The 26,187-nt window shown below is 44.2% G+C and overlaps 1 protein-coding gene across 19 annotated transcripts in view; it reads left to right on the top strand.

The window, feature by feature from the left end:
• Positions 1-26,187, top strand: part of NRXN3 (neurexin 3) — a 1,692,180-nt gene that overhangs the window by 217,435 nt on the left and 1,448,558 nt on the right. Inside the window, exon 1 of one of the 19 annotated variants that reach the window (XM_029238326.1) lies at positions 6,109-6,298. The exons of the other annotated variants lie outside the window; for them this stretch is intronic. The gene's annotated coding sequence lies outside the window, so the exon portion shown is untranslated. Of the gene's footprint in view, positions 1-6,108; positions 6,299-26,187 lie in introns of those variants that run through there. 19 annotated transcript variants of the gene reach the window in all.

The following is a 26,187-nucleotide window of genomic DNA, read 5'->3' on the forward strand; positions in this document are numbered from 1 at the left end:
ACTCCTACTTTTTTATAAATTAATTTTTGCGTGATGTATGTTTTCCTTCATTTTATTTTCATCCTGTCTATATCATTATACTGGAAATGAGTTTCTTGTAGGCAGCATTTAGTTGGGTCATGTTTTCAATCCATCCTGCCATTCTCTGTCTTTTAGTTCATATATTTAGGCCTTTTATATTTATTGTCATTATTCATATGTTAGGGCATAAGTTTACCATTTTTTTTTGTTTGTTCTCTCTGTTTCTTTATTCCTCTTTTCTTTGCTCTGCGTTCCTGTTGGTTACTTGAGTTTTCTTTTTTAGATTTAGTGTTTTGATTTATCTATAGTGCTTTGAGTGTATTTCTTTGTGTAGCTTTTTTTAGTGTTTGCTCTACATATTTCACACATACACACACATATACATATACAAAATCACAGTCTACTGGTACCATCATTTTAACGGCTTGTGTGAAATGTAGAAACCTCATATAAACCTCCCTTTGTGTCTTTTTTACCCATTTATAGTATAACATTAAATAATTTCTCTACTTGCATTTAGAACCACATCAGACAGTGTAGTGGTTTTTACTTCAATTGTTAGACATAATTTAGAAGAATCAAGGGGAGATGAAAAGTCTACTTTATTTACCCGTATTTTTGCCTATTGGGTTGTTCCTTCCTTCCTGATGTTTTAAGATTCTTTCTTTTGTCATTTCCTCCATTTAGAGAACTTCCATTAGCCATTATTTTAAGGTAGAGGAGCTGGCAACAAATTCTTTCAATTTTCTTTCATTTGAAAATATCTTGATTTGCTCTAACTCCTGAAGGACATGTTTACTAGATGAAAATTCTAGGTAGACAGTTGTTTTCAGCATTTGAAAAATGTTGTGTCACTTCCTTCTGGCTTCTGTGGTTTCTGATGAGAAATCCACTGTCATTTAAATTACTTTTCCATTATTGGTGAGATGTCATATTTCTCTGGCTGTTTTCAAGATTTTTTTCTTTGTCTTTAATTTTCGAAGTTTGGCTGTGATGTGTTGTCTTAATCAGCTTGGACTGCCATGACAAAATACCACAGACTAGGTGGCTTAAACAACAAAAATGAATTTTCTCACATTTCTGGAGGCTGGAAGTCCGGGATTAGGGTACCTGTATAGTTGGGTTCTAGTGAGAGCTCTCTTCCTGACTTTCAGATGGCTGCTGCCTTCTTGCTGTGTCCTCACATGGCAGAGACAGAGATCTCTCTCTTTCTTCCTCTTCTTATAGGCCAGTAATCCTACTGGATTAGGACCTCACCCATATGAACTCATTTAACCTTAATTACCTCCTAAAAGTCCTATCTCCACATACAGTCACAATGGGGGTTAGAGCTTCAACATAGGAATTTGAGGGGCACAATTCAGTCTATTGTATATGTCATGGTGTGGATTTTTTTTTTTTTTTTTTTTGATTTAATCTGCTAGCAGTTCATTCATCTTCTTGAATCTGTAGGTTGATATCTTTTACCACGTTTGGGAAGTTTTAAGTCATTACTTCTTTGACTTTTTTTTCAGCCATGCCTCCTTTCCCCTCTTCTTCTGGGACTTCAATAACATAATAAATGTTACATCTTTTGTTATAGTCCACAGGTCCCTGTGGCTCTGCTCATTATTTTTCTATCTCTTTTCTCTCTTTTGCTCAGATTAGGTAATTTCTATTGTTCTGTCTCCCACTTCACTGATTTTTTTCCCTCTGTGTCCTGCATTCTACTGTTGTGCCATCCACTGAGCTTTTCATTTGGTTACTGTGTTTTTCAGTTCTAAAATGTCCATTTTGTTCTTATTTATACTGTCTTTTTTTGTTTGTTTGTTTGTTTTTTTGCAGTACTTGGGCCTCTCACTGTTGTGGCCTCTCCCGTTGCGGAGCACAGGCTCCGGACGCGCAGGCTCAGTGGCCATGGCTCACGGGCCTAGCCGCTCTGCGGCATGTGGGATCTTCCCAGATCGGGGCACAAACCCGTGTCCCCTGCATCGGCAGGTGGACTCTCAACCACTGTGCCACCAGGGAAGCCCTATACTGTCCTTTTATTTGCTGATACTTTAATTTCTTTTTTGAGACTTTATTTTTTCATTTGTTTTAAGTGTGCTGATAATTGCTCATCAAAGCACTTTTATGATAGCCACTTAAAAATCTTTGTCAGAGAATTCTAACATCTCTGTCATCTCACCGTTGGCCTCTAATGATGTCTCCTTTCATTCAGTTTGAGATTGTCTTGGTTCTTGCTATTACTCCTAATCTTCAACTGAAATCTGAGCATTTTGTTAGTATGTTATGAGACTCTATATCTTACTTAAACTTTCTGATTTACCTGGCTCTGTCTGACACTGTTCTGTTAGGGAACGGTGCGGGGAACCACCCCCTTACCACTCAGTCCAGGTGGAAGTGTAGGTTCTCTACTCACTGTTGGTACTTGAGGGGGCTTGTTACTCTTGAGAAGGATTTGGAGGCCCGACTCCCTGCTAGCCTCCACTGAGACCAAGATGATAGTGGAGGAGTTGCTTCCTTACAGCAAGATGGTGGTAAAAGACCTCCTCTGACACAAGCCCGGAGGGCATGGAGAGTGGTTGCTTATTGCTGTAAAAAAAATTCAGGCTCCACATGTGGTGCTCACTTGACACCATGAAGATGGGGGATTTTGTTATTGCATGGCAGAGATGAAAGTTCTGGAAACCACTTGGCCTTTTCTGACACCACACGGATGGGCAAGTTGGGATGCCTCATTATAGCCCGGCAAGGGTGGAGGTTTAGATTCCCCACCTGCTCTTTGCCGATCTGGGTAAGTGAAACCACTCTTTTTTCTTATGGTGTTTGGCTGGAGTGCAGCAATTACTTTGTCAAAGTATTCTGCCTTCCTAGACCTTTCCTGGTTCTTTGGCTTCATGGGGCTCTTTTTTTCATTTGCACCCTATGGTATTTCTATGTCCAGTTTCACCAGTAGCTAAGCCTGAGATATATGAGACAGAAAGAAAACTCAAGGAACTCACTGATAGGTCATTCTTTAGGTCCTGAGGTCCCTACTCAGTCTCCCTTCTCTCTACCATTCAGAGTCTGTTTATGCTTATTTTACATATCACGTCTAGGGTTTTTAGTTGTACTTAATAGAAGGAATAGGAACAGAGATGTCTACTCCATCTTCTCTGAAGTGGAGGTCTGGAAGTCTGTGCATTTGTTTTGAAAACACCAAAGCACTTGATAAATGTATGATAACTGAGGGACCATTTGATGGTCAGTTATAGGCTGACTCTCGAGGGACTCAGGGTAAGGCTCCCAGGGAGCTCTCTGAGGTACTGGACTCTCCTTAGTCTCTGGCCCAGTGGAGGAGAATTTTCCATCTCTCTGTTTTACTGCTTCTAATGGCCTTAAACCTTTCTTCTGTTTTCACTTATTTTGGTACCAACTTCTAACTACTGTGTCCTGCTCTATCACATTCAACTTTTAACTGCTGCCTTGTGAACCCATGCTTAACTGGGCCTTAATAACTGGCTATATATTGCCTATTTTTGATAATAATTTGTATTTGCTATCACTGTAGCCATACCCTTGTTTTACTAGATCCTTGGAAAGTCACAGCACTGTCGTGGTCTTTAATTGCTTTTGTCAGTTACCTCTAGCCATTGACTTGCCCGTTTGTGGAACAAGTCCTCTGGAAAAATACAAAACAGAAGAGAAGCCCTTCCCTCAAGATGCTAATAGTTTCAGAGGGAAACTAGAATTAATTACAACTAGAGGAAATTTTCTGGTGCCTTTCATCTACACTACATTCATTGTTTTCTTTTACTTTTAAGGGATAAGGAACAGAAAATAAAATAAATAATTGGCTATACTGAGTTTTGTTCTCTTCCTTTTCCCTCAGTTTTGAGTATTTGCAGAGAAATAACTGCAAAACGTTTTACTTTATTCTACTAAGAATATTAAAAGGGAAATGATGTGGCCATGGTAGAAAAGATATTTTTCTTAAGAGAAAATTCTCTCAGAAATAGAAAAAATATAGCAGTCTCTTATTATGAGTTGACCTTGGAGCCAAGAAGTAGTAGGTTATTCCTTCCATCCATTCCATTCCTAATGCAATAGGTAAGAGACCGAAAGGTTACATCTGAAAATTTCCCTGACCTCTAAAGAAAGTTTTCGCTTCTTCCTATGTCTGATAGTAATTTTACTGGTTGTGTTTTTAGGACCTAACATCCTCCTCCACCAAAGAGGCAACAGTTTTCCCTTCTTGAACTTCGTGAGAATCTTTTACAGAAATTTTACCTAGCTGTCAGTCTATTAACCCTCAAGTACTTAGTTTATTTCATGGGATTACTTTTAATGCCTTGGCCAGATCAAACTAGTGAGTTTGGGAGCCTGGGTTTGATCCCAGGTTAGCTGGATTCCAAAGCACACAACTTTAAAGCGTTATTGTGCTCTTTAAAATGGTGTTTCAGTCTCCCTGCACGTAGTGAGTGATGAATCTCTGAACGGCTGATGAACTGTTCTGAGCGATGTGGTTTATTATACATTATACATTGTGTGTTGTGTGTCACTGACCTGGTAAGGGTCTATGCGTGCTCCTCTGTATATTGATAAGATGAGGAAAATGATACTTTCTCTCTGCCCTGAGGATGTTATGAGTACTAAACATCTCTGAAGAGAAGTTCTACAAGCATACCTTTATCATTTGATAACAAGAAAAGTCTGAATTGGTGAAAAGTCAGAATAAGTGATTACTTAAAATTTTAAAAAATCACATTCAAGAACATTCCGTAAAGAGAACAATGATTTATTAAGTGGATCTATGTTTTTTTTAAAAATTGAGTTTGTAATAATTCTTAGGAAATTTATATCTACATGAATTATAAGCAAGAAGGTGCTACCCAAGTGCATAAAAGCAGTTTGTTCCTTTAAGAGACTTGGGCACCCTCTCTGAGATCTCAAACATATGATGATATTCCTTCACAAACCCTCTTATGTAGCGGAAGAGTAACCTGAAGGTGAGGTGCGCATAAATGGTCACAGATTTCAAATATGAAAGAGATAAGTGACTTAGGGTTTACTCTGAGTGCCTCCTCAACGTGGTAGAACAGAGCAGTATTCTGAAGTTAGATGGATCTGGTTTCTGATCTTGAAACCACCTTTAATCACGTGACCATGAGCAGGTTACTAAGCATCTCCACCACCAGGTATTCTCATTTCTAAAATGGGGAGAATACCAGGTACACAGGTCTCATAAAATCGTTGGGATATTGAATGAGATAGTGCATGAAAAGTGCTGTGAACGGTACTCGCAGCATAACAAAGGCCAACTGCTTCTATTATTAATGTTGTTGTTAACACTGTTAATAAGAAGTAATAAAGATGATGCTCTTTCCCTCTGAGAGGTTGAGTCTATATTTGTTAGCAACACAAGATGACCAATCCATGTATAGCACCCTACCCCCTCGTTTCTGCTTCTTGTCTAAAGTAGGAGCAAAGAAATGACAGATTCAATCTAAAATATTCTTGGGTGGCTCAGCTAACCCTGGGATTAGGACTGCTGCGTCACAGGTCTGAAGCAAGAGGATTTCAAGACCCTTGCATTTATTCCGGAGTATTCCAGATGTTTGTAGCTACCTGGAAACTCTGAACCAGCCAGTAGGAAGAAGGGGCCCCGGGGAACTGTTTGCTGTAGGAAGAAAGCTGGCTTCTGCACTGACTTCTTTTCGGCTCACGGCAATAGCAACCCCACTTCATAATATCCTCTCTAGTCATGCATTCTGATCAAAGTAGTTATTTAAAGGTTGTTGCTAATAAGAGAGTAGATACCCCCGGTATTTCCCAGAACAGAGCTCGCATTCTGGGACTCTTGGGTCCACGTGACTTCCTGAGTAGGTGATTCACACTGAGCAAGGAGATAGGTTCGGCATGACACAATCTGCAGATGCAAAGAAATCCCCGGACAGAGGATGAGGCTGCTGAGTGTCCCCTTTGCTGGCTGAAGCTCCCAGTGTATGCACAAAACACGCCCTCCCAGGCCCCAGATGTGTGCAGGTCTCTAATTGCCAGTGCTTTACTAAGATTTGAAGGGTGAGAGAGTTGCAGAATCACGAACACCGAGGGCGGTGTTAGGAAGGCAGCTTCCTGCACACTGTTGTAGGTGTTCGTGAGATTATCAATTGCTCCGGGAGAGACACAGGACTGGAGGGCTTAGGGAATGTGGTGGTCCCCCTCTTCGTGGTTTCTGCTCCCTGAGCTGGTGCTTTCCTAGAGAAATGTACCCTGTACTTCCATTTCTGCAGTGAAATTAACTCGAGCTTGGCAGGTAAGTCTTTCAGGTCACCTTTAAAAAAAAAAAAGCTATGAGAGCTGTGGTGGGGTGTGCCGTACCCCGTTCGCTTACAGCAGGCACATTTTATTGGTGCAGAAGTGGTATTTGGAAGCTTAAATGTGGAGCAGAGGTTTGCATCAGCCAGATGAACTACGTGGCCCTGGGGGAAGAGGTAGGGGCACGAACAAAAGGAAGGGAAGGGGACTCGGGCATTTTCTTCCGTTTTGCTTGGAAATTTTATCTCCAGGCTGGTGCCTAGCTCCAGGACAGGGTCTTTGGCATGAGATATAGCTGTGATGTTCCCTATTTCTCTCTCTCTCTCTTTTTTTTTTCTTTTGTGTTTTTTTCCTGCTTGTTTAGTTACCACTGCATGGGAGCAGGCAGACAGAAGCAGGGTTGCATGCTGTCAGTACAGGCTGAAGAAGTCAGTAAGCAGCCAGACAGGGAGTGAAATGGGAGGGGGCAGCTCTAGATTTCTTAGGTTATTTCTTGTGAGTTTTTCAGAACTTGCGTGATTCAGGCTTGTCAGATGCTATTTTGAGCTGGGCTGAGGCAAACACGTTCCCTTGGTGCACCAGATGTTGCCTGCAGCCTCCCAGTTTCCAGAGGCACCTGGGTTGACTTTCCTGGGGGCAAGGGAATGTCCAGGCAAGGGATATGAATGAGGGACTGGGAAATTACAATGGGGAAGGGAAATGTTCTATTGCTCTGGAGTTTAGTAGAAATCGTAATACGACTCTGGAGATAATTATTAGGATGGCAATGATTGGCTTGAGGGAATGAGGAACTGTGCCTCATTCAATTCACTGTGTGGATCAGAGTGAATGCTTAGTAAATGCATGTTGATTGAATATTAGTACCAAAATGTGTACTTTTTGGGTGAGCTCAGGTTCATATGCTGGGTTATCCTTGAATGTCAAGGTGGAGTAATAAGAAAAGCTAATCCTAATTGGAGGGTAAATTATGAAGAAGAGATGAGTTCTCCTGAATAGTAGAGTGATATCCTCAAGTGGAAGCATTGGACAGGGAGACACAAATCCTATCTATCTGTCTGTCTGTCTGTCTATGTCTATTTTTCTATCTATCTATCTATCCATTCATTTCTGTCTCTCATTTATTAACCACCTGGTTCCAGGAGAATTTCAAGCAGGTTATGAGACAGACTTAATGCAGATTAGCATCATTAGAGATAAAAATGACAAAAGATAAGCCTTCATCCAGAGGTCGATCTTCTGTGGTTCTGCAGTGACATGGCCTACAGATGACGGAAATGTAATTCTTGATTTAAGGATTTATTTCAACTTCATCTTCCACCAACCTCATTCCAGATACTGCAAACACGGAGGAAAGTAGACAGACGCTTGGCCCTCCTCTCAGCAAAAGGCAGGTCACAGTGGCACGGGTGACTGAGTCATACGTGGAGGGCTGGTTGCACATATGCCCTCGGCAGGTGATAAAGCAGGTAGTTGGGTGGTGCTTCTCCACTCTTTAACCCGGGCTGCTCTTTTCTAGCCACATGGTGCTCTGCTTACTTTTTCTCCCCATATTTGAAACTGAAACGGGAAAAGTATGGTCTGCGTTCCCATGGTCTCCCTGCTTAATATAATATTCTGTCATTTTCTCAGCTACTAAAATATTCTATTATCGCTGACCACTTCCTCCTCTGCTCAGTGTCTTTGTCACCGGCTGCAGTTTACATAAAACGACACAGGCTTGTCGGCTTGAATCGCATTGAGTGTGAGTGCTGTGGGTGGGGAGGGGATTCCGGGTGCACTGATGAATTCCTGCAGCTGCCAGGGCTGGGAGCCTGCCTGGGAGCCAAGTGGATTGTGGACAGATGCTTTACATGCTGGGTCGACTTGGCTCAGCTCATATTCCCAGGTTCTGACCTGGAGCTGGGGGAGGCACACATTCATTCACTCGGCCTGCACAGAAATATTGACTTAGCATCTGCTATGTGCAGGGCATAGAGTCCTTGTGCACTTGAGAGTCAACTGCAGGGGTCCCTTACCCCACGAGGTCTACTCTGTTGCCGACGTAGGAGATGCTGTTCCATTGTCTCATTTATTTATCTTGGGAGGGAAAAGAGTTTTTTCCCATTTCATGAATGAGGGAACTGAGACATGTTTTAAGCACCTTGCCTAAGATCGCACAGCTAGTGAATAGATGAATCATAATTGAAACTGTTTACTTTGAAGTATGGGTTTGTTTCAACAACACCACACCTTGTAAGGAAAGACACCTTCAGAAAAGACTCTTTTATAAGACACGTTAAGGGTTGAAAAGTTTGCTTAGGGAGGGCCCATAGAGGAGTAGAAATTAAGGTGGGCCTTGAGCAGATGCCAAAGAAGCTCAGTCCAAACTGACTTAAACAAAAAGGAGGGTTTATTGGCTCATGTACCTGAGAAGACGTCACCAAGGTCTGGATTTCCTCCAGTGTGTTCTCGTCTCCTTCTGTGTTGGCTTTATCCTCAGGATCTGCCCACTGACTTCTAGACTCTCCCACCCAGTAGCAGTAGCCCCCTTCCCTCCTGGCAGTGGGATGATTGCAGGAGTTGAAGGCCCCCAGACAGTTCCTGAGCTCACTTTCTCTCATTGGACCAACTGTGGCCTGGGGGAGACAAATAAATGAAATGGGCCATTCAGCACTTTCCCCCAGAGCGCATAAGTGAAACTAGCATAGAGGCAAGTTCCCCAGAGGAAAATGAGGGTGGGAGCAGGGGAGATGGATGCTTGGTGGCCTACCAGCATCCCCTAGCAGAGGACTTAGAGAGGCAAGGGGAGCAGAAATACTCACAGCAGGAGCAGTGGTGGCACCTAGGGGTGCGTGGGTCTGGGTCAGGAGTCAGGATACCAGTTCTGCAACTCTGCCTTTGCCAGCTATGACTTCTTACCAGTGCCATCTGACCCTTGAACCGCCGTGTTGCACTTGATAACTCCCTCTTGAACTCTAGTGGGCGGGGGATGGGGGGATGGGTCTTAGAATAATGAGGCATAAATTAGTATATCCAGTAGGGTGGGTCATATCAGTGTAAATGGGTGGTGGTCCTTCCCCTGGTTGCTCCTAAGATTCTCTATCTCTGCTCTGGGGCTGCACAAGCCCTGCACCATAAGGGTCCATTGATGTTGGTTCCTGGCCACGCCCTCCAGTATAAGTTGGGTCTTATAGGTCACCATCTGCTCAGGGCTAAAGCAGCCTGTAAGGAGACAGAGAGGGGGTCTCAGGGATTGGAAGCCTGTTGAATGGTCCTAGGAGGATGCAACACTTGTTGTTTCACCAACCCTCTATTAACCAACGCCTAGGTTTGTTCAAGGGGCTTATGCATCTCTGGGTTTATGCTGAAGTCTTGAGGAGAAAGCCCAGTGTTTGGTCCATCAAACCATAGAGCTCGTGTGTTTTTTTCTTTCTCAGAGAAGCTTCATGGGTAATGGGAAAGAATGCTGTCCTAGGAGGAATCAGGAGACATAAGCTTGGTCTGTTTCTACTGTTCCTCATTTGACAATTTTTTTTTTTTTTACAAATTACTTTAATTTCTGAGCCTTATCTTTAAAGTGGGGGTGAGAGTTCCTTCCAGGTTTGTGAGGATCAAACAAGAAAGTAGGCCACAGCATGCCTGACTGCTAGTAAGCCCCCAACAGAGTTTTTCTTCTCTTCCTTCCTCAGATAGAATTATTTTACATTCAGGCTTGGTTATCCTAGTAGAGAAACCCCAGGTTATGCTTTGGAAGGCCATTCCTGCCTGTGTTTGAGTCAAACTAGATTTAGCAGGTGCAAAGGGCTGCAGAAGTGACTTGACGGTTGATGGAATGACAGCCAGGGTTCTGACGGGCATCAGGAGTCCTGAGTGTTGACTCTTTGAGTGCCACACTGCAGTCATCCTCTGAGCTTCCTCCACCCGTGCTTTGTTCCTTTGTAAATGATGCCACCCCACACCCAGTTACACTTGGGAATCATCCCTAGCTTCCATGTCTTTGCCTCTCTTTTCTGCTGCTTAGCCTCTCTGTTCTGCCTTTACACATCCCATCAGTCAACGAAGTCCTATTGATTTTATAACCAAATCCCGCTTAAACCCACACCATCCTGTTCATCCCTAGTGTTCCAATGCTGCCTCATTCCTCACTGAACTCTTATAATTGCTGCCTCGCTGTACGTGGCATAAAGAGGACTCAACAAATGGTTTTTGAATGAATGAGGAATGAGATAATGAGATAGGTAAAATTTAGTGAAACATTTAGGCCCTGAGTTCCTAAACTTCTCCTGTTTGTAAGATAGGCATCAGTCGGTATTTCTAGGAATATTTATGGGAAAGAACTAGGTCCTTCTGCCTCTAACCTACCATGTGTCTGAAGTCACGATTTCCCCCCATTTTATAGAGATGTTTAACAAGTACACATCAGCTGAGGTGCTTGTTTCCGCAGGGAAGACCATCCCCAAGTCTTCCCACGTCTTGAGGGAGATATCCTCCCCTACCCCTCTGAGCTCTCATTTCACCATCCGCATTTAGCTGGGCTCTGGGAAACTTAATCTAAGGCTGTGCAATGCTAGAAGTGCCCGCTTAACAGCTTGTCAGGGGGGAGAGGCAATTTACTTACCCAACTGAATTACCTGTTTATACTTCTGCTCTCCCAAGCATACATCAGAACAAGAAGACAATAGAAGAAATTGTTAACACTGTACGGGACTTGTGGTCCACGCCAAGAGAAATTTAGCCCATGAAAATGCTTTCTTTCTTTGGTGGGGAATCTCCTTCTCCATCAGAACCGCCTTCCTCCCCTCACTTGCCTTGCAACAGATTTTCTTTTACAGTATCTCTGCTCAAGGTTCTTTTCCTCTGAAAACAGAAACACAGCTGACTGCTCACAACTCTTTACTGATTTGATGGCAGCCTAGGGACTGAAGAACAAGCCTGTTTTGTAGGTGCCTCCGAGGAGCTGACTTTAGGATGCTGCAAAAAAGACAAGTATCAGAAAATTGTCATGAGTGTGACAGTCCTCAAGGCAGGAAGAGTTCCTGGTGGGCCTCCCCTCTGCGTGCTGGAGGAATGAAGAAACACATTACACCATCGTCATAAGTCAGGTTGAGCATGGACATTTCTGGTGGAGCGGGACGGGGATTCCATCTCAGCCTGAGAGCTGTTCCTGAATGGCTGTCCCAACCAACTTGTCTGTTTCTCAGCTATTAATAGAAACTATCATTTGGACTAGCATTCAAACATTTGGCACCTGGGGTGGGAGAGGGCAGAGCCTAAGGGGGCAGAGGGCATTTGGGAATATTTGGGCTTGCTTCTTGATTTTCCCGAAGCCAGTTCTGGTCGTGAGGCTGAAGGGCAATGGGCAATAAAGTGGCACACAGATGGAGGGAGACTGTTGGGCAGGTGGACCTCAGTCTCAACTATTCTGACTAGACATTGTGACTGAGCGACCTTTTTTTTTTTTTTTGACTTATGATACTCTATCAGGACTGTTTTGATTGTAAGTGACTGGGCCAACCCAAACTGCTTTAAGCCAAAAGGGAATTTTAGTGGAGTCCATAAGGAGAAGGTCTAGGAGTTGTTCTGGACTGAGGTACAGCTTGACGCAGAGTCTCATGCGACGGTGCCAGGTTTCACGTTCTCATCTTTCAGCTTCGTTCTGTCCTCCTCTTGCCTTACAATCACAAGATTAATGTAGCAGCTCCAGATCTCACTCCGCTTAGCTTCTGTCTGGGGGTGGGGGTGGGGTGACATAAGAGCTCCTTTTCTGAATAATCGGAAAAAGAATCCTGGGCTTTTCTTTTATTGACCCTACTAAGTTGCCTGCTTCTTCCTGGAGCAGTCACTGTGCCCAGAAAAAGAAGTTATACCGATTATCTTAGGCCAGCTGGTATAAGGGTGGAATGAGAGAGGGTAACCAGTGAATCCTCAAGAAAATTCAGTTCACCCTGGACAAAGGTGATGACTTCTTCACTGGAAACTTCTCAAGTGATGACTTGTATCTTAGGTCCTTCAGACAGTATTTTCTCTCCAGGGATGGCAGCATCCAGGACACCCACACCCTCTTATCCTCCTTCTTACCAATCAACGTATGAAGTCTCAGCAGTTCCCCAGCGTGGCTCAGGGACACGGAGAATACGAAGGGGTGGCTCAAGAGACCGTAATGCATAGATTGGCTGTTTCAGTGGCCCTGTAGTTCTTTCACTCCTGAGTCAGGGTTCTTCTCTAGAGCAGAGGGACCCAGAACATCTTTGCTCCTACAGATGGTGTTGGGTGGGTAACAGCATATGAGGAGATATGTAGGTGGGGGTGGCTGATGTCAGGAGGGCTGAGTTGGAACATTGGATTCAAGTCAAGAGAAAAGCCCTGAGGTTTCAGTTGATGAAGAGAAACCTCCTTAACGGAAAGATGTGAATTTCTGGCAGCCTCTCTGTAAGGATGAAGAAAAAGAAACCAAACTCTGGAATGACTAAAACTCCACTGGGGGCTTCCCTGGTGGCGCAGTGGTTGAGAGTCCGCCTGCCGATGCAGGGGACACGGGTTCGTGCCCTGGTCCGGGAAGATCCCACATGCCGCGGAGCGGCTGGGCCCGTGAGCCATGGCCGCTCAGCCTGCGAGTCCAGAGCCTGTGCTCCGCAACAGGAGAGGCCACAACAGTGAGAGGCCCGCGTACCGCAAAAAAAAAAAAAAAAAAAAAAAAATCCACTGGACACAGACTTGAGGCATATCCTATAGGGGCTACTAGGTGGGGAGGCAGGGCCTCGTGCGCTGAGTAGGACTGCTCAGTGATGTTCTTCCCTTGACCCTGGCAAAGGCAACTTGGTAGAGAACACTGACACTACTTACCTACGTGACTTTGGATAATTCACTTACCCTCATCAAGTCTAGCTTTCCTAATCTGTAAATGGGGATAATAGAAATAGCTACTTCATCAAGAAATCGTAAAAACTGAATGAAATAATGGTATGTAAAGCCTGGCACAAGCTCAGCCCGTGGTAGAAAACGTAATATCAGCTTCAGCTTTTTCCTCCCTGTCTGTAAACTCTAATTTAGATACTCAACAACTTGGAAGTTTTCCCCTCAACTCAATGCATGACTTCATGACACTAAGCATGTCGATAATAAGTGACCAAAATTAACTTGTCGTTAATGTTTCTTTCTTTTTTTTTTGGATTTAATATCTTTTGAGCAGTTGCACCAGACCACAGAAAAATGGAGGCTCAATGGGCCCCGCCCTTCCTGCAACACAGTCATTGGATCAGAGCCACTTGTGTTGAGGAGTCCCTGTTCTGCCCCTGACTAGCTATGTCATCTTTGGAAGTAAACTGAATCTCTCACCTCAGAATTTTGCTCAGTAAAATCAGGATAATGATACTTGCCGGCAAAGTTACTGTGAGGATATGAGACAATTCATGTTAAAGCCTGGCCTTGTTACAATTTTTTACATCATTAGTGGGATTTTACGATTCAAAATATTACTGCGTGGCAGTTCGTGGAAGGATATAGCCCAAGAGCACCCCATCTGGTATTGGGGGAGCCCCCTAAAATGGCCATACATAGACATTTCTGTAAAATCCAAGTCCACCAGAGCAGTTGTTCCTAACGTTCCCCTGTCCAAGCATGGGGCCAGGTTGGCTGCCAGGTTGTTTTTTTTCCAAGGGATGACCCTACTTTCATGCTTCTGTGATCTACTTATAGAACAGATGACCACGTTGGGTGAGAGTTTGGATTTCATGGACCTCAAATGTCCTTTTCCAACTCCGAGATTCTGTGTGCCTATGATTTCACTTCCCTTTGGGAAATAACCCTTACAATTGCCAGTGGCGTGGCCTTAAGCAAGTTCCTTAACCCCTCTATGCCTCAATTTCTTAATTTTAGAATGGGGCTAATTCTAATCCCCACATCCTAGGCCGGTTGTGAGATTTAAACAGAAAGTGTATGTAATTGCCGAGCACAGAGTGGCAGGACTTCAGTGCTGCTCACAGATGGCCAGTTCTCTCCTCATGTGGGTTGTAGTAGGGTGACACTTCCTGGACCCCTTGTTGTAGGATGGGGCCATGTGACTAAGTCCAGCCAATGAGTAGTGGGTCAGAATGAGGTCTGTAACTTCTGGATCAGAGCGTTTTATTGCCAGTATGTGACTTTCGGCTCAGTCGCCTTAACGTTTGGGATGGTGGCTATTTAGCGTGCCTGACCTCCTACCCTTGGCCAGTGCAGTACGAGGGAGAATAACTTTTGGTGTATCGAGGGACTAAGATTTTGGAGGTGTTTTTCCTGCTGCATAACCTGGCCTCTAGGGCCCAAGCTCATCGCTAGCATCACGGGCACTTGCTATGTGCCAGACACACGTTACTCCACACGTTATAACGATACCCTAGAAGGATGTGTCATTATCATCCTCATATTCATATGGGGAAACTAAGGTCAGAAAATGTGAAGTAACTTGCCCAAGGTTAACCACTACCCTGCTAGTAAGTGGTAGGGTGAGGATTTCCACCCACATTGTCTAACTTTAGAGCTCGTGCTCTCAGTCACTATTCTGCAGACTCCATAGACCAAGCCTGTGGTTTCCTGGTACGATCAGCCAGTATTAATCCTGCCCTCCCTTTCTCTTGAACTGCATCCCCTGTAGTTCCATTTGGAAATGATTTCCTCTGTTGGCGTTTACTCTTCAGAGTGGTGGTGAGGCTGAGAAGTCAGCAGGGTGGCCTGCTGTGGTTATCTAACTCTCACGTTGTCACAGGAAGTCTCTCATTTTCTTTGCTTGACCACTTTTTGGTTTTTAACCTGTTATTTAAACCAAAATCTTTGGTATGGAGACAAGAAACTTCTTAAGAATATGGAAGGCATTTTTCCCTATCTTTGCTTGAAGGCATTGAAGTGGTAATCTTGAGTCTTAGAAACAGAGACTGAGATGGGGGTTCTTGTGTACGTGATATGTTATTAATGAAGTGCTTTTGGGAGGCGAAATGAGGGAGGCGGGATAGGGCAGGGAAAGAAGCTAAGCAAAGATGTAGTATAGGTGAAGTCTAGCTTCAGCCTGACTCCATGAGGGAGCTATAGTGTATGATTTGTACTATAAAGAGCTTGTTCTGCATTGAGGCAAGGGGACTGAGCCTTCATTCCCCTGAGTAGTTTGGTCATTGGCCTTGGTTGTAACCTCCCAGGTATCTCCAGGTGAGGTGGTTCCCATTGGCTAAAGGCAATCCTCCAAGAAGGATGCAGGTGTGAGCTAGTTACAGCCAACACCTGCAGCATTTGGGAGATGGGTGCACCGGCCAGGTAAAGGGATCTGGAAGATGTACCAAGAGCATCTGCTACAGTTTGAGGTCAGTGACTCATCCTTTCCAGATTTGTGCTTTTTCAGGGAGTGATAGGGTCAGGCTAAGGGGAGGCAGCAAAACGTGTAACACAGCAGTGGAACGTGATCCCAGTGGGGCCTTATTACATGCTTTTTGTTGACATCCAAGAGTTGTGTCTGTGACTGTGAGGGCAAGATGGTCAAAGACCTCTGTCCTGACCTTTGGACCTGGAACTGATACATGTCGCCTGTTACCTGAGAAAGTTTTCTCTTTACTTTCTACCTTTTTAAATGGGCAAGGTGGCTGCGAAAAATGTTTTGGCAACTCTTGGGATGTTTTCCTTCCGAGTGAAATAGGCAGCTTCAATCTGATAGGTCCAGAATCAGCAAGTCAGACTAATAATATGAACACTAACACCAACACCGACACGATTTATTAAATGCCTGCTATGTGCCAGGGGCTTTAGTTGTATAACTGTTTTCTCTAATTCTCCCTATGACCCTCCAAGATAAGGAATAATAGGATCCTTTTTCTGGTCCAGACAATAAATATCAGGGAAGGTCAGCAATTTTTCCAAGGACACACTGTTAAAACAGTTTGCATGTAAGTAGTAAAGAAAATAAGTCACAGCATCAAAGAATGGAAGATTAAGGAGAAAATGATGAAAAACCACATACTCACCAAAGAGCAGAAAACATCGTACTGTACAATAGGGAAGTCTCACTGTTTTGATTAATATAAAAATCTTGCCGTGCTGAGTGTGGGGGAAGAGAGCAAGGCAAGGCTGACGTGCTGTAGATGGGATTCGGTTCCAGTGCGTCTGACTCTAAAGCTGAAACATCTTACCTTGCTATACTGTTTTAATAAACACGTGATTTTAAGATGTCTACCCACTTAGCTCTGAACCATGAATTCTAGTACAGAAGAGTGGTTAAACATTCAGACCTTGGAGGGAGACAGACTTGAGTACTGGCTCTGTGACTTGGGGAAAGTTACTTAACCTCTCTAAGCCTCAGTTTCCCATGTGTCCAAAGGGGATAAGAATACTTAGCTTGTATAACTCATGTGGATTAAATGACATCATGTATGTAAAATGCCTATCATATAAAAAACGCCTATTCTCTACCAGTTATTATAATGTATCCATGAGGAGCTTTCCGTCTAGTTGGGGAGGAAAAAACAGTTTCAGTCTCTATTGTTTAATAATAAACAACTACAGAAATTGGTGGCTTGAAACAACAATGATTTATTACTTAGCATGGTTTTATGGGTTGACTGGGTGAACCACCCAGTCATGTTGCACATCATGTCAGCCTGGTCTCTCATGTGGTTGCATTTAGCTGGGAGCTTAGCTGAGCTCCAAGAAGGGGCTCTGGTCCTCACTCACATGCTTCTTATCATCAGTAGTCTAGCTCAAGCTTCTTATATGGCAGCTGGACTCCAAGAGCCCCCAAACTGAAGCACCCTGCCTTTTTAAACGTTAGGCCCAGAGTTAGCAGACTGTCACTTCTATAGATAAAGCAAATACATGGCCACTCCAGATTCAAGGGGGAGGGGAATCAGACTCCGAGACTTATTGGGCAGAGAGGCATGTGTGTGTTGGAAGAGGAGGAATTATTGGCAGCTGTATTAGTCAGGGTTCTCCAGAGAAATAGAACCAATAAGAATATATATATATTCTTATATATATATTATATATATAATATATATATTCTATATATATTCTATATATATGGATATATATATATCCATATATATATGATATATATATATATATATAAATCTCCATATATATATATGGAGATTTCTTGGCTCTTGTGGTTATACAAGCTGAGAAGTCCCACAATCTGCCGTCTACAAGCTGGAGAACCAGGAAAGCTGGTGGTGTAATTCAGTCTGAGCCTGAAGCCCTGAGAATTGGGGATGAGGTGGGGTAGGGCTGATGGTGTAAGTCCTGATCTGAGCCTGAAAGCCCTAGACGAAGGGCCGGAGACGATGGAGGTCTCAGCTCAAGCAGAGAGAGTGTGTTTGCCCTTTTTGTTGTGTCCGGGCCCTCACTGGATTGGATGAGGCCCACCCACAGTGGGTTTTCTTAACTCAGTCTACTGAATCAAATGTTAATCTCTTCTGGAAACACCGTCATAGACACGCCCAGAAATGATGTTTCACCAGCTATCGGGGCATCCCTTAGCCCAGTTGACACATAAAATTAACCATCACAGCAGCCATATTTGAAGACTATCTCTTGTGGAAACATTCATTTTAGACCTTACTGTCTGACAGAGTGCTGCCTTTGAGCTACAGATATTTACCATGAAGGCTGATACCCTGTGGAGTGCGTTAGTTTTTTTAGAGATGACTTAACAGAGCTTCAGTTGGACCCTGCATGAAGGATGGGAAATTGCTATGGAAGGAAAAAGGAGAGGGTCTATCTGCTGTTCTGATTTTTCACCCATGTGAACCAGGACAAACTCTGTAAGTTGGGGAGGGAAGATGGGGACCCTGATTTTAACTGTCAAATTGATCTAGAATTGTCAGATGGGATAATTTAACCCTCAAATGAGGGTGATTTATCCCGTGTATTGTAATCAGATAGTCATCTAAGTTGTTCCCTATGAGCTCTGGTAAATCACTTTTAGTACATATTGAAAGTGACAATATTGTATTTTATCACCGAATTGCCATCTTACAGTAATAACTAATGCATGTCATTGGCGCTGGCTCCAGCACTGAATTACACTCACTTGGGGGCACATAGATCCAGACGGGAGCTGTCACTTCTGTCTGCTCGTCCATGGCTGGGACCAAGAGGCTGGTAGGGAAACTGTACTGTTGCAACCTTTGCAGATGAGCTGGTTCAGAGATAACCTGTGGTCTCGTGAAGCATGGAACTTCTCTTCAGTGCAGTTTGGGTCGATCTGATCTAGGGTGGACCTAGTAATTCTATTAAATGAGTGATGAGTGCTTTGATGACTAAAGGTAAGGATCTTATTTAAACAGAGAAATAAGGACTGGTCAGGATTCAGGCTCAAATGATCTCTGCCTGGTCTGGCTCCTGCCCATGTGTCCAGCCTCAGCTTGCTCTGATCCCCACCTTGAACTTTCTGCTCTACCTGTATACACGGTACTCTGCTTCTCTGTACCATTGTTCATTTCCTTTTCTTTGCCTGGAATGTGCTCTCCCAGTTACCCCACCAGTTCCTCTGGTCAGGGAAGATGCACTGCAAACACCCCCTCCTGGGTGCCTCACTCCTCTCATTGTTTCATTCGTCACACTGCATTATCATTACTTATTTATGCCTCTAGCTCTGCCAGTAGACAGACTGTGAGCTCCTTGAAGCCAGGAACTCATTTTAATAATGTTGGTATCCCAACCAACCAGCACAGGACTGATTGGCCCAGATGCTGAATATGTTTCCCTTTAGCTAGGGGGTTTCCCGTTTTGACGTTACATATCTGGATGGGAATCAGTATGAGTGTTTACTGCAAAGGTGAAATTTATATGGCTCTGGAACAAAAGCCTGGGCAAGGGCCCAGAGATAGATTAGTCTGGAAGGGCTTGGATGTATTTGTACATTTAGCATTAAGTGAGAAATTAAGCACGTCTTCACACTGATGAATTTGAATCCAGCTTTATTTCTGGAGGCCTTCCTGTGTTAGAAATAAGATTGAATGATCATTTCATTCATGCTGGTGGATTGGGGTGTCAGATCTCACAGAGCTTCCCAAACCATTTGCCTGCAGTTCCCTGTTCCTCACCCTGCCCTTAGAAATGAGGGATCTGAGAGTAAGTTTCAGGGGTGGTAGGAGAAGGGAGAATGCATTCCTACATTCCTAGCCCAAGTGCATACACTCCTTCCTTTGAGAGAAGTGAAAGAAAGGTCTCTGAGCCTAGGAACTGGATCTCCCCTTTCGAACTGTAATCTGTAGGCAGATGGGGCAAGAAACCCCATGCAGGTTCAGAGACAGATGTCAGTGTGTGCCTTACAAGGAAACAAGGCAAGTGACTGAAGAAAGGTGGCAGGGGTCTTCAAAACGAAGCCGCCTTCTACATCTTTTATTCTAGGTGCATGCCTCATGAAAGTTATTCTGGTAGTGATGATAATAGTACTACTGTTACTACTAATAATAATGATTTATATATATTGAAAGTTTTCTACATGCTAGGCACCATGCCAAACTTTTTACTTGGCCTCCTTGATTTCAACTCGCAACTTCATGAGAAAGATTAATCTGATTTTCATGTTATGGATGAGGCACAGAGAGACAAAGATAACTTGCCCAAGGTTGCAAAGCTAATTAATGGAGGAGCTGGGATTTGCACCCAGGCAGTCTAACGGAGAACTATAGTCCTAACCTTGGCGCTATATTATTTTCCAAGTAATAATAACAAGGATAACAACAATAGTAAAAAGTGCAGCTAATGTTTATTGGGTGCTAGCTCTGTGCTGGACCCTTGCCAGGCTCTTTACATGGAAAGCCTCATTTCCTCTCACCACAGCCTTTGGAGTGGGTTATTATTATTGTCCTCATTTCAGAGGTGGAGTGACTGAGACTTAGAGACTCAGCACCATGTCTGAGGTCACACAGCTAGTTCACAGTGGATCTGGATTCATTCTCAGGCTCTGCATCTCCTGAGACCCCTGCCCCATTTTTTTTATCTTGGTTCAGGAGAAGTTTTCTTTCCATCAATCCAGATCTCCTTCTCGGCAGCCAGTTCTCATCTCCTTCCTGAAGATGAGACCCAGAGAGAATTAACCATCTTCTTCGAAGGCAAAGGCCATATGTCAGTGAAGAGTGTGGTGGATTCTGTTGGGGAGCGTGGGCTCCAAAAACATTAGCGCTAAAGAACAACTAAGAGCACGTATCAGAGGGAACAGTTCTAGAGACTGGGTGAATGGGAACCTGTTTCATCCCACTGTATTTGAAGCCAGAACACCATGTCATGACACTGACCTGCACTAGGGGCTATACTGGTGACCAAGGAAAATTGACCCTCTGTAGGCTTTTAGTACCATTGGTAGTGAGGACTTTATATGTGTGTATGTTTATGTGTTTGTATACACATGTATGTATATATGTACACACACACACACACACGAAGTCCTCACTACCAATGGTACCAATACACAGCTTTGGGGGGTAGGAGGAGTACCTGTTATGTGCAGAGCACTCAACTTAGGCTTTTGGGCAGAGACGATTTACAAAAAAAGAGGGAGTGGTACCATTTGCCCTAAGCTGCCCTGGAAGTCTAAGCAGAGAAGTAAGGCAGATATGTATGTGGACAGTGTTTTCATAGATTAGCTTGATTAGCAGATTGGCAAACTTTTTGAAATCATAAAGCCTACAAATATATTTTTAATCCCCAAACCTTTATGAAACAGTAAAGTTCTCGCAGGAAAGGTAATAGACAAAGTTTATATCTGTTTGCAGCTGGTGATTCATGGCTCTACCTGTGAGTGTTGGACTTTTGAAATATCATTACTAATAAAGTTCAGAGGATGTTATGAGAGGGATTCAGTGAAAGTTGTGTGTCCTTTGTCACGTCTTTAGCTGGGTCACACGAAACGAATGTGATCGTTTTCCACCTCCAGGTGAAGCACTTACTCTGCTCGCCTGTTGCTCGCTGTCTTCTGCTGTACTTGGGAACAAATGTGCAGCTTCAGGGTGTCGCTGGCAAAGGAACTGCTAGGAACTAGGTTAAGAATGGATATTCCTCCTTAAAAACTATGAATTTTGAGATCACACACAATAAGGTCCACCTCAATTTAAGGAACGTGCTGTGGATCTGAAAATGGGTCATCGTAACATCCTGGCCTGGCTGGAAGAGTCTCAATGGCTTAAGTGCTGAGGGGCCCCAGGCCAAGGTTTCAGCTTTCATGTGATTTGGTGACCCTGACTTTGGTCCATTGCTGTAGGCAGAACCTCTGGGTCTTGACTCAGGACCTGCCAAATGGGTTCTTGAAAGTGGACCCTGGTGATGGAGAGTGGAGGCTCCAATAGAGAGCATCCTTTACCCCCAGGGCGCAAAGACTCACTGTGTATGGCTGATGATAAAAAGTGGAAAGGGGCTTCCCTGGTGGCGCAGTGGTTGAGAGTCTGCCTGCCGATGCAGGGGACGCGGGTTCGTGCCCCGGTCTGGGAAGATCCCACATTCCGCGGAGCGGCTGGGCCCGTGAGCCATGGCCGCTGAGCCTGCGCGTCTGGAGCCTGTGCTCCACAACGGGAGAGGCCACAACAGTAAGAAGCCTGCGTACCGCAAAAAAAAAAAAAAAAAAAAAAAAAGTGGAAAGGAGAGCACAGCATGGGGACCCAGCACTCCCACCTTCAGATGTTTTCCTTAAGAAATGTGATCACCTTTTAGATGCTGGAGAATTATTACTGCATCATTCAGAATAATGACCAGTTAAAAATATCCTAATGGCCCATCAAGAAGGACATACATAGTTAAATTATGATATCTAATATTTGGAATATTAGGAATATTTTTCAGCCATTAAAAACCATGTTCTTGAAGAGTATTTGATAGCATGGATGTAGTTAGATGGATAAATATAGATACACATATATTTGGGTAAAAAATGCAGAAGATTTCTTTCTATAAAGTACGATCTTGGTTTTTTAAAGTGTCTATATCCATCCCTAGAAAAAATTCTCTAAAGAAACATACAAACATTTTTCAGTGATTGTCTCTGTGTACCAGATGATTTTAATTTTCTTCTTTGAAACTATCTGGCCAAGTTATTTTCTACAATCACATATTACCTTTCCAACCATAAAACAGCAACAAATACCAGGTGTTTCTACTGTGGCATGTTCATCCCGTGCAGAATTGCAGTGGGAGCTAGACACAGGGGCTTGGTGCTGAATGCTGCATTTATTAGTTGGCTCATGGAGGGCAAGCCTTCGCTTCCAATTCCAGGATAAGCAAGAGACCCGGCTTTCCTCATGGGTCTTTGAAAGCTGGGAGGAGTGACTCCGTGCTGTCTGAAAGTGAAGGTCTGTAGCCAGGGTGGTTACTCTGCCCCCACTCCTCCCTTTTCCCCGGCGTTACCTCTTTTCATACTTCAGGGCTTGGCTCAGTTGGTGCTTTCCCAGGTAATCTTCCCTGGAATAGGGGTCCAGGTTCCCCTTTTGAATGTCCTTGTAGCACTTTAGAACTATCATCGTTGCAATTTTATATCCATTATTGAGGTTATTAGAGGAATGTGAAGTCCCTCCTCTGAATTATGTGTTTTGTTTTTTTTTTTGCGGTACGCGGGCCTCTCACCATTGTGGCCTCTCCCGTTGCGGAGCACAGGCTCCGGACGCCCAGGCTCAGTGGCCATGGCTGATGGGCCCAGCCACTACACGGCATGTGGGATCTTCCCAGACCGGGGCACGAACCCGTGCACCCTGCATCGGCAGGCAGACTCTCAACCACTGCGCCACCAGGGAAGCCCATGTTTTGTCATTTTTGACTCTCCCTCATTACTGGCATATAAGAGTCTCCCACGAATGTTTGTTAAATGAATAAATACACTCTTCCATGCAAAGGTTTGAATCAACTGGTGGGAAGACAGATCTGATACTTTGAGGTGGACTGGAGGGATGATAGTGTTAATTGAGAGAAAGCTTCCTAGCAGAGTCACTACGCCATTTCTTTTTTTTCTGGGCAAGAGTATGATTCAACACACCAGAGAGCTAAGGCTTTCCATTCTGATGTGGGTCAATCAATCGAGAAATCAATCAACATCTATTCACCCAGTGCAGACCACGTGCCCAGCACAGTGCTAGAGGCACTGAGGCCTTTGGGAAGCAGCTTTGCGTCTTTCCTTCAGTTCGTGAAATGGGGTTATTAAGACTTGCAGAATCCAGGAGACAGGAAGGGCTGGGGGTCGGAGTGACTGATCAGTGATTGCAATGACTGGAAAAGGACCATGAAAAGCCAGTGGCACTTGAGCTCCAGCATTTTCACTGTGGGGTCCGGTGAAACCCAGAGTTAATCTTCCCCAAGAAAGGTGTGCATGGGAAAATGCCCCTGATTATTGCAAAGGTGTCATCTTAAAAACAAACAAAAATCGTAAGGTGCCTACCTGAACTTGGAAGCATGAAATAAAAAGCAAACTGTTCCCATCTGAATAATTGTGGAGTTAATGGCTCTGAATTGTGTTGGTTTAGCAGGTTTCTGCCTTTCAGGGGTGGGACAGGAGGGAAGTTTGGTCTAGCTTAATTAATTAGCCTTTCCCTGCTGAAATGTGACAAAACAGCTACCCTGAAATTTTGCTCTCTAAAAATTAAAAAGGAGAATTCCTCCTCAGTCACCTTTACATGGAAACCAAGGACAGGAAGAGAAATAAGACATGGGCTGGTAGGGTAATATGATGTGGGCAATGGATACATTTAGACAGCAAAGCCCACTGCTTACTTTCAGTCTCTAGCCTAATCGTTCTTCCCCTCCTGGAATCTATGAGGGAAGTTCACATTTAGGGGCGGGGAGGACAAATGGCTATGCTCATAGCCTATTAGGGACAGTTTATAACACCCGCCCTCCCACCGCTTCCTCCCCACTCCACACACACACTCACACATTGTTTGGGAAGTCTGAGCTGAGCTGTCTTTGGAATGACAGGGCCTCATCCATGTAGCATTTGTAATAAGCTGGTCCTTGGGTGGGCTAGAGTTTGTCCACATAGTGGAGGTAAGGAGTTGGAGGAAGGGAAGGAGAAGCTTGTTAATTAAGACTAAAGGCCAGCAAACTGTTTGCAAGCCTAGCAACCTAGTTACAGCTGATTCTTATCTCCTAGAGCCAACATTTATAGGTTTGCCAAGACCTCTTGCTAGCTCCCTGCCTCCATGTAGTCATTTTCTGTGCTAGACGATAATAAGTCTGCATTTATTCTTAAATGTCCTTTAATGCCCACTTCATTAGAGCAGTCCAGTTAGAGCCCGTTAGCAAGGTTTTACTGCATTATTTTTTGGAGAAAAAGGGATATTCGCATTGAGAGGAAGGCTTTCTGCTTAAGGAAATATTTTCCCCTGAGCGGCATGAATACACGAACCAGCATATGCAAAAACTTAAGGCTAGGATTCGGTGCACCCTAAGTAAATTCCAGGAAAGGTGAGTAATGGTCTAGGCTCAAGAGAGAAACGCATCCCTTGGGGGTTCTTGAACAGAACCAAAGGCCCCTCTTTGGGTGAGGGGATCGTGTGCTGCACTGTTGCTTTCTTCTCCCACGTCGTATCTCCTGCATTTATCTCCTGCTCCTGCCACTTCCTAGATCTTCGATTTGGCCAAGCTACCATCCAGCTGTTTTGCTACGACATTGTCATTGCATCGGTCCTGCATGGGACACTCAAGGAAAGTCTGTTTGGATGTCTTCTTTCCTTGTCAGTCTTCATGTCTGTCCCTTCTGAATTTGAGGCCCGTGTCTACCCTTGGGCCCTGGGCCTTTTCCCTTAACATCTCCAGTGTGAAAGCTCTTCCGCAGTGGGTTTCTCTGCTCCTCTCTTCATCCTCCTGGGTCCCAAAGGGAGTCAGGAGGGGCCTGGACAGACTGTCAGAACAAAGTTCCCACTGTCCTCCAACTGTGGGTTTTGATCGTTTCTTTCGGTAACCAGTTTAGTGTAATTATTTATGGAAGAACTTCATAGCGCAAAAGGAAATGTCCTATAAAGCATTTATCAAGGAATCAGTCTTTGTAATCTGAGACATCCCCAGAGCAAAAGCAAAGTATCTGTGCTAATGATTCAGGTATTACCTTTGGGGAGAAACAGGATGAGATATCTAGGGTTGGTGGGGTTTGACTCACTGTGGTTGACGCAATCGATGAGCCTAGAATCTGTGGGAGGTCCAAAGTCTTGTGCCGTCCCGGTCCTCCCAGTGACACAGTGTGGTGCTCACTGCTGTTATCATCATTATACAGTGGAGAAACTGAGGCACAGAGAAATAAACTGCCTTACCCAAAGTTTCTAAAGTAGAAAGTGGAGTAGAGGCAGTCTAATGCCATAGCTGCATTCTTAACGTTCTGGAATCTGGTGATGTACAGGCGGGTCCCTTGATTGGTCACTGTCTCATACTCCTGGCTTATCCGATCCTTTCCAGCTTCCTAGAGCTGGATGTACTGATTGGCCTGAACAGAAGATTCAGAAGTTTATCAGGAGTCTCATTGTGTTGATTTGGCGAGACTGGAAGAAGATGTCTTTAGCAAATAAACCCAGTATCCAATGCACCTAGAATGGGCCAGCCTGCTTCCACCACTTCCTAGATCTCTGACTTAGCCAAGCTCCTTAATTTTTGAAAGTCTCAGCTGTCTCATTTATAGGATAATAGAAGCCTCTACTTCATACTGGGCTGTAAGAACTAAAGAGAAGAGGGAGTGCATGGAAGGTACTTGGTAAACAGTTAAGAGTTTTAGAACCGTTTATAAATTCTAGCCAAGGCCCTTTGGCTCCTTATGGCCCAGAAATCCCGGTAATCCTGGGACGATGTTTCCTAAACTCTAGTATCCGTAGGGATGACCTGAGGGGAGGTGTTAAAAGTGCAGTTTCCCACATTTCACCCCAAGCGATTCAGGTTGGACCAGGTGATGCTGATGCAAAGGTCCAGGGACCATCACAGAGAAACACT

Source organism: Monodon monoceros, unplaced genomic scaffold, assembly GCF_005190385.1.
Source record: "Monodon monoceros isolate NGI ecotype Baffin Bay Population unplaced genomic scaffold, NGI_Narwhal_1 Super_Scaffold_21, whole genome shotgun sequence".
Lineage (NCBI taxonomy): Eukaryota > Metazoa > Chordata > Mammalia > Artiodactyla > Monodontidae > Monodon > Monodon monoceros.